The sequence below is a fragment of the Camelina sativa genome, chromosome 19 (assembly GCF_000633955.1).
Source record: "Camelina sativa cultivar DH55 chromosome 19, Cs, whole genome shotgun sequence".
Classification (NCBI taxonomy): domain Eukaryota; kingdom Viridiplantae; phylum Streptophyta; class Magnoliopsida; order Brassicales; family Brassicaceae; genus Camelina; species Camelina sativa.
In genome coordinates this window covers 22,797,847-22,806,244 of record NC_025703.1, presented here as the reverse complement: position 1 = coordinate 22,806,244, position 8,398 = coordinate 22,797,847, and the positions used below count along the sequence as shown (strand labels likewise).

Genomic DNA, 8,398 nt, shown 5'->3' with positions numbered 1-8,398 from the left:
AAGCATGCATTGCATACATTTCTGCATTTGGAGTATTATTAGGTATTATGGAGCTCTAAAAGGGTAAGGAAGGACTTGCTGTTATTTCTGGAGATAAACAAGAGGATAGGGAGTATCAGGAAGGTTCGGAAGTCCACTCGACCACAGCACTCGAGCATGCACACGGTCGAGTACTCGGTCGGATGCATATCGAGCTCCTCAAAGATCGATCCGAATGAAGATCTTCTGTTGCGATTCAACTTCTGCATCCTTCACGAGAGTTGTAGGAAATTTCTTTAAGTTTCTAATGCCGGTGGTTTCAAGTCATTCGGAGGTGTTGTGACAGAGTAATACGGATTTTACTGATTAAATATCATCCCAGATCGAAGACTGAAGCTACTTAACGGACATACCACTCGACCATGCACTCGACCGAGCACATGGTCGAGCTGACCGCTGCCTCTCTGTTTTGTCCTCTAGCTAACTAGGGCTTCTCTCTCTTTACTATATATATGTGCTGGCACTTGTGGCCGAAGAAGAGAGACCTTGGAGACCATGTAGACACCTCATAACCTAGTTTTTGCCATTTTTAGCTTCTTTTACTTTATTGCATCATCTCTTATCTTTTCTCTAGATTTTCATAGATTTGTAACCTTCATAACTTTGAATTTGTTGAATATTTGCTTTCACTTCTTTGTTCAATATTGTTCATCTTTATCTCATCTTTCTAATCATGATAGTTTCATTAATTTCTGGGTTTGTGTTCTTCATGATGATTTTTAGATCTTATTAGTGGCTTAGGATCTTAGGGATGGATTAGGCTGGGTAAAGGTTATGGTTGTTTAGATTGGTCAAGCTTGATTGTTATATATCTCTTCTAGATTAGATATGCTCTATGCTATTCTTATACTGAGAGGGTAAGGATAGATCTTAAGCTTCTTAGCATCACACCAATGTCTAAGTTGTTAGATAAGGCTAATGCTAGAGATTATCATGAAGCATGCTAAGAGATTAGATGTTTAAAGTGATTTTTGACATTGATGATCTGGGTTTTAATGCCTGCTTTGATATGTAATAGCTAGTGAGAACTAGGTCTAAGAAGTATCTTGGCTTGATTGTTATTGTCATGAGAATGGATTAACATGTATTAGAAGATCATTGTCTAGAGATAGCTCATTGTTGATTGAGGTTTGTTGACCAATTTAGATAGCCATAGCTTGAGTCCATCCCATGAATCCATCCTTAGGATTTTCTTTGTTTATTGATTTCCCTGTTTAAGTATTGTTAATTGCTTGTTGTTTGCTCTGTTTTCATTATTTGCTCTGTTTCTGTTCATTCGCTTGTCAACTCGACCTCCCACTCGACCATGCACTCGACCGAGTGCTAGGTCGAGCTCCATTTTACTTTCTTGCTTATGCATTGTTCTGTTCATGTTTTCTTCTGCTTATTAGTTAATTCTGCTTAGTCTTGTTTATTGCACTTGTTCTACAGTTTAATTCAGCATTAGTATTGTCTTAAGTTGCCTTAGTTCATTGCATTTCATTATTATCATTAGGTTGTTAGAAACAAATCAACTTGATATTTGGCTTAACTTGAATGCATTGATCACATCTTGACTGCTTACATATCACACTCTTTATGGATTGACATCCTTTATGCTACAACATCATAAGGGTATTGAAACACCTTGCATACATTTTGATCATCTTAGTCTAAGTCTGTTTGTTTGCATGTCATCATTCATTCATTCATAGGTTAAGATAGAAAAATCCATGTTTCAGTGAACACCACGGCATCGACCTCGGTTTGATGATCCGCCTTTGCCTCTGCCATAGTTTGGCCTCCATTGAGCCTCCACCTTTAGTGCATTCTCTTCTCCTCTAAGCCTGCTAAGTTCTGCTCATACACCATCAAAGAACTTTGCAGCTCATCTATTTTCATCATCTTGATGTCATTTGACTCTTCTATGGCATACACAACATATGTGAACTTCTCCACCAAAGTTCTAAGGATCTTTTCTACCACCTTCGGACCTGGCATGACTTCTCCAAAATTTCTTATGTTGTTGGTGACCTCCATCACTCTTGAAAATAGTCGTTAATGGTCTCACCATTCTTCATCTCAAGGATCGCAAACTCTCTGCGCAGCCTCTGCAGTTGTACGCTCTGAACCTTGACATTACCTTGAAACTTCCTCTTCATTGACTCCTACAGATCCTTGGATGTCTCCTTCTTTAGAATTGTTTTGAGAATCTTCATGTCTATGGACACAAACAGGTAGTTCTTCACCTTGTGGTATGTGATGGTCTTCTCCGCCATCTCCGTTCTTTGTGGTCCGGTGAGAATCACATTCCTCTCCTGTCATGGAATCCCAATCTCAATGAGATCCCACCACTCCTTGGATTTGAGCAGATTCTCCATGCGCATCACCTTGTGCTCATAGTCTCCATACTTAGGCACGATCAATGTTTCCTTCTCACTCATTCTCTCTGTGTGTTTTTCTCTCAGGTTCGTAAGAAAAAAGACTCGGATACCACTTGTTAGAGGTGGAACAGATAGCTTTGCTAAAACTAAGAAAGACTCTTAATTGACCTGAAACAAATTTGGTATTTTATAAGAACCTTAAACCTGAGAACTCCGAAACAAACGCAACTAAACAGATTAGAGATCATGTTACAAACCATGACTACGACTTATTCAATTTGAAACATTCAAACTTAACCAAACAATCCTAAAGACATGTTTTATTCTTCGGTTACCACACCCACATCCACCAGTCCTAGTCGTAATACTTTTTTGGGTCTAGAAGAATTATGGGCTATTCCTTAAGGGACCTACAAAGCATAAAGGCCTCAAAATTTGCCATGTGGCATCAGCTCTTCTTCACCTTTGGAGAAAGAGAATCAGAGAACAAGAGTCTGTGACCAAGACGACGTTCCCTAACAACTCCCGTAAAGTTCGTAAGATATCTCCAGTCAAGGCCTCATCAGAGAATCTACAAAGATATGAAGATCATAGCTATAAGAAAAGAAAGTCTCTCGTGGGTTCAAAAGGTTGTGTGAAATCATTGTGTGAAAAAATTAATGAAAAAAAAAGAAAAAAGAAAGATGATATCATCTATATGCGTGGTTGAGTTTCAAACACACGAGTGATGGAGAGAGGAAGGAAGTCAAGAACCAATGATTAGAGGCGGACCCACAGCTACCAAGGTGGTGGCAGCTGCCACCAGAATATATATATATATATATATATATATATGAGTTTGTATTGGTTTTATTATAACTGTAAATAATTACTACCACCAAAAACCAAAAAATTGCCTCCACCAGCGAATGTAAAATTTACTTTTGTCTCAATGGTCCTTCCATCAGTTTTCTAAACCTTTTAGAAGGCCACACCCCACATTATTAATAATTTTTTAATAAATAAAAGCCTGTAAACTAAAACTAATTACCTTTACAAATTAAAAACCCTAAACTAGTTTTTTGTCGTTTCTCTTTCACCTCCTGGCGTTTTTGCAGAGGAAAAAACAGAAAAATGGTAAATTATTTTTTCTTTCCTCCTTTATAACTGTTGATAACGCTTATTGTTTCGTTTATATTATTTCTGAACGATGAAACATTATAAGTGTATTTGAATTACTGTTTTTCATTGGCAGATATATGTTTACCCGATGGTTATGCTTTTATGGAATTTTGTTTCATAATTCAATGAGTATAAAATTCATAATTCTTTAGAGATAGTGATGTGTCTGCATTTTATAGGATTTTAACTATAGTTTGTACACTTGTTTTGAGTCTTTTATTAGGTCCAAAGTGTGTTTTAGAGTCTTTTTAGTCTTTTGTGAGTCTGTACAGGTTCTAGGCTACTTTTGAAGGAAATTGAGTGTTTTGGGGATGAAAGCATGCATTTGGAGCTAAATTGGTTGAAGACCGATCAGACAAGCAGGCAGATGAAGAAAATGCAGAAAAACATCCAGGATCGGCTAATCCTCATTCGGGATCGATCGATCCCATACCCGAAGCAACTTTTCCTTTTTTTTTAAAACCGACTTTTAGGGTTTTCTTTTAGTATTTAAGCACGAGGCTCGACCTCCAGAGACACAAGTGTTATTTTACGCAGCCCTTGAGCACTTGTAAGCTTTGGGAGAAGATCTCTAATCCTCTTTACTTCTTTAGAGAAGATTTTTGAACCCTATTATTTTCTCTTTTGCAATTCAAACATGTTTTCTTCTTCTTTGATTTGCTGTTCTTTTATTTCTGTTTGAGTAGTTTATCAATTGGGTTTAGGGTTGTTATGATTAATTGACGCTAGATTTGTTAGACTAGGGATTGATCTTATTGTTCTTCATCTATTGTTGTTCTTAATGCTTAATTTAGACTGATCACCTAGATTAAGATATTAGGTTTAATTCATCGGGGCACCAAAAGTGTTGTTGAGTTGCTTGAAAGGAACATAGGTGAGCAAGGTGATCCTTAGCCAACGGAAGTTGAAGTTAAGGCACCTTGTGAACTAATCAAACCTGAACTTGTTAATGCTTGCTTGTTTTGCTAGATCCAAACAGAATTTTAGGGTTTAGTAAATTCATTGCTTAGATAGTTATCGCTGCGGAAGTAGGATAGCTTTACAAACGAGATTTGAGTTCAAGAACGGTGTTTAATGCATCTCTATCTAATTGTCTAAATTTGTTATCATATTTCCTAATGATTTCCTATGCCCAATCCTCTCTCTTTTGATTTTAAAACCCTTAATTACTTTCAGTCTTGATAGTTACTTATCACACAAACTTTCTCTTTTCCTTAGCTATATTTGGTCTATATAATCTCATAGTGCATTGCTTGGTCTCTGTGCATTCGATCCTGAAGTGCACATGAGGTTTTAATTGACCTTTGATCAGATAGTTTAATGTATTCTTTAAGTAATTCATTTTACTGAATTCATGTGATGACTATCGACTGATGTGATAAATTATTGTATTTTTCTAATTTTTCAACTAGTGACATGTTTTTGTTTTATAGATAAATTACCAATATGCAAGCCAATATGAAACGATTTTTCAAACCGATTTCTGGTTCAACATCCAACACCAATGTTGATGATTTGCCATGGGATCCTGCTGAGAGGAAAGAGATAATGAGTTATCATCCGAATGAAAGAGACGAGATAAGACGTATATATCTTGTTAGAGGTGCATGTCAAACTTATGATCATCCTTTAAAAAAGAACAAAGATGAGTAATGCAATGAGGCGATTTAATCCAGCTTGGTTTTAGAAGTATGGTACTTGGCTAGAGTATAGTGTATCAACAGAGGGAGCTTTTTGTTTGTGTTGCTACTTATTTAAAGATGATGTACGAAAGAAAGGTGGGAATGATGTGTTTGTGAAAGAAGGGTTTTGTACTTGGAATAAGCCTGACAGGTTAGACACTCATATCGGTAAATCATCCAACAGTTCTCATTGTTGTGCTGCTGAAAAATGTGATAATTTGATGAAGCAAAGTCAGTCTATCGTGCATGCCTTGTTTAAGCAAGACGATGTGGTGAAGAAGGAGTATCGCATTCGTTTAAATGCTTCAATTGATGTTTCCAGATATTTGTTGCGACAAGGATTGTCTTTTCGTGGTCACGATGAGTCAGAAGAATCTGCCAATAGAGGAAATTTCTTGCAACTCGTGAAATACACAGGAGAACAAAATGATGCTATAAGTAAGGTTATTTTGAATAATGCTCCAAAAAATAATCATATGATTTCTCCATAGATTCAGAAAGAGATCGTAAATTCTTTTGCAGAAGAAGTAGTGAAGTCAATTATTGAAAAAATTGATTATGATTATGGTGTGTTTGGTCTGTTAGTTGATGAGTCTGTAGATATATCTCACAAAGAACAAATGGTTGTTTTATTCTGATGTGTTGATAAGAGCGGAGCAGTGTAAGAAAGGTTTATTGGACTTGTTCATGTAAAAGAAACGTCATCTGCATCTTTAAAGTCTGCTATTGATAATTCGTTTGCTAAATACGGGTTGAGCTTGAAAATGCTGCGAGGGCAAGGCTATGATGGAGCAAGCAACATGAAGGGGGAATTTAATGGCTTGAGAGCATTGGTTGTTAGAGAAAACAGTGTTGCTTATTATGTTCATTGCTTTGCTCATCAACTTCAGTTGGTGGTGGTTGCAATCGTAAAAAGCCACTTTGAGGTTGGTGATTTTTATGATATGATTTCTACATTATTGAATGTGGTTGGAGCTTCTTGCAAAAGGCAAGATATGATTCGAGAAAATTATCGAAGAAAAGTGCAGGAAGGAATTAGTAGAGGTGAGATTAACACTGGTACAAGATTGAATCAAGAAATTTTGCTTCAAAGACCTAGAAATACTCGATGGGGTTCTCATCAGAAAACATTGGAACGATTAGTTGAATTGTTTTCTACTATCATTGAGATTCTTGAGTATATCCAAAATGAAGCCATTGAAGACTCCAAAAAACGTCAAGCATACGGTCTTTTCAAGTACTTTCACACTTTTGATTGTGTGTTTTATATGCAACTAATGCTACTTATTTTGGGATTGACTGAGAATTTGTCAATGGCTTTGCAAAGGAAAGATCTAGATATTTTGAATGCCATGTCATTGGTGGAATCTACTAAGTGAGAATTGCAGAAGCTTAGGGATGATGGATGGGATTCACTTATGAATAAAGTTTCATCTTTTTGCGAGAAACATAATGCTGAAATGCTTGTCATGGAAGACGTCTTTGTTGATCCAAGGAAACCAAGAAGGAGAACCAATATAACCAACTTGCATCATTATAAGGTTAACTGCTTCTACACTATTCTAAACTTACAGCTTCAAGAATTCAATGATCGTTTTACGGAGGTAAACATTGATCTACTTATATGTATGGCTTCTTTAAGTCCTCTTGATTCATTTTGCAAGTTTGACAAAGAAAAATTGGTGAAGTTGGTTAAGTTTTATCCAGATGACTTTAGTTATGGAGAGACTTTGTGCCTTGAGCAGCATCTGGATATCTACATTGACAATGTTCGTAGAGATGAATGATTTAAAATCTTGAAAAGTCTTGGAGATCTTTCTTGTTTGATGGTAAAAACCCAAAAGCATCTTGCACATACTTTGGTTTACAGGCTTTTGAAGTTAGTCTTAACTTTACCGGTTGCAACAACAAGTGTTGAGAGATGTTTTTCGGCAATGAAATTGGTGAAGACGGCTACACGCAATAGAATGAGACCAGTTTCTAATGAAAAAGTGTTACTTAAATCTGTCACAAATGAAAAAGTGATAGAAAGGTTTCAAATGTTGAATGAGCGTAGGGTGGTTTTGTAAAATGTTTGAGAGTTTTCATATGACAATTTTAATATGTTATTTAATATATTAATATATAAGTTTTTGTTATATATTTGCCTCCAGCGAATAAATTTTCTAGATCCGCCAATGCCAATGACGATGAATGTCTCCATTATAAGGTTAACTGCTTCTACACTATTCTAAACTTACAGCTTCAAGAATTCAATGATCGTTTTACGGAGGTAAACACTGATCTACTTATATGTATGGCTTCTTTAAGTCCTCTTGATTCATTCTGCAAGTTTGACAAGGAAAAATTGGTGAAGTTGGTTAAGTTTTATCCAGATGACTTTAGTTATGGGGAGACTTTGTGCCTTGAGCAGCATCTGGATATCTACATTGACAATGTTCGTAGAGATGAATGATTTAAAATCTTGAAAAGTCTTGGAGATCTTTCTTGTTTGATGGTAAAAACCCAAAAGCATCTTGCACATACTTTGGTTTACAGGCTTTTGAAGTTAGTCTTAACTTTACTAGTTGCAACAGCAAGTGTTGAGAGATGTTTTTTGGCAATGAAATTGGTGAAGACGGCTACACGCAATAGAATGAGACCAGTTTCTAATGAAAAAGTGTTACTTAAATCTGTCACAAATGAAAAAGTGATAGAAAGGTTTCAAAAAGTGATAGGGTGGTTTTGTAAAATGTTTGAGAGTTTTCATATGATAATTTTAATATGTTATTTAATATATTAATATATATAAGTTTTTGTTATATATTTGCCTCCAGCGAATAAATTTTCTAGATCCGCCACTGCCAATGAAGATGAATGTCTCCAAAACAAAACATTCACATATTACATACACACACAGTTCAGATTAAACCTCACAAGAGGGTTATGTTTAGTTTAACGATGCTTTAAAATATTATGAGATTTTGTCATTAACTAAAAGGGCTGCCTGTAGTGTAGCAATTGAGATGTAGGGTTTCATTCTGTGTCTTTTACTTTTTATTTTGTTTCTCTGATTTGTTTTGTTACACAAAAGAGAAAGAAGTCAAAAACCAATCAAGATGATTGATGAGTGTCTCCAAAACAAAACAAAAAATCACATATACACAATTTCAG

The 8,398-nt window shown here is 35.8% G+C and overlaps 1 pseudogene; it reads left to right on the top strand.

Moving 5' to 3' along the window:
* LOC104768112 lies at nucleotides 5,209-7,700 on the top strand (annotated as a pseudogene).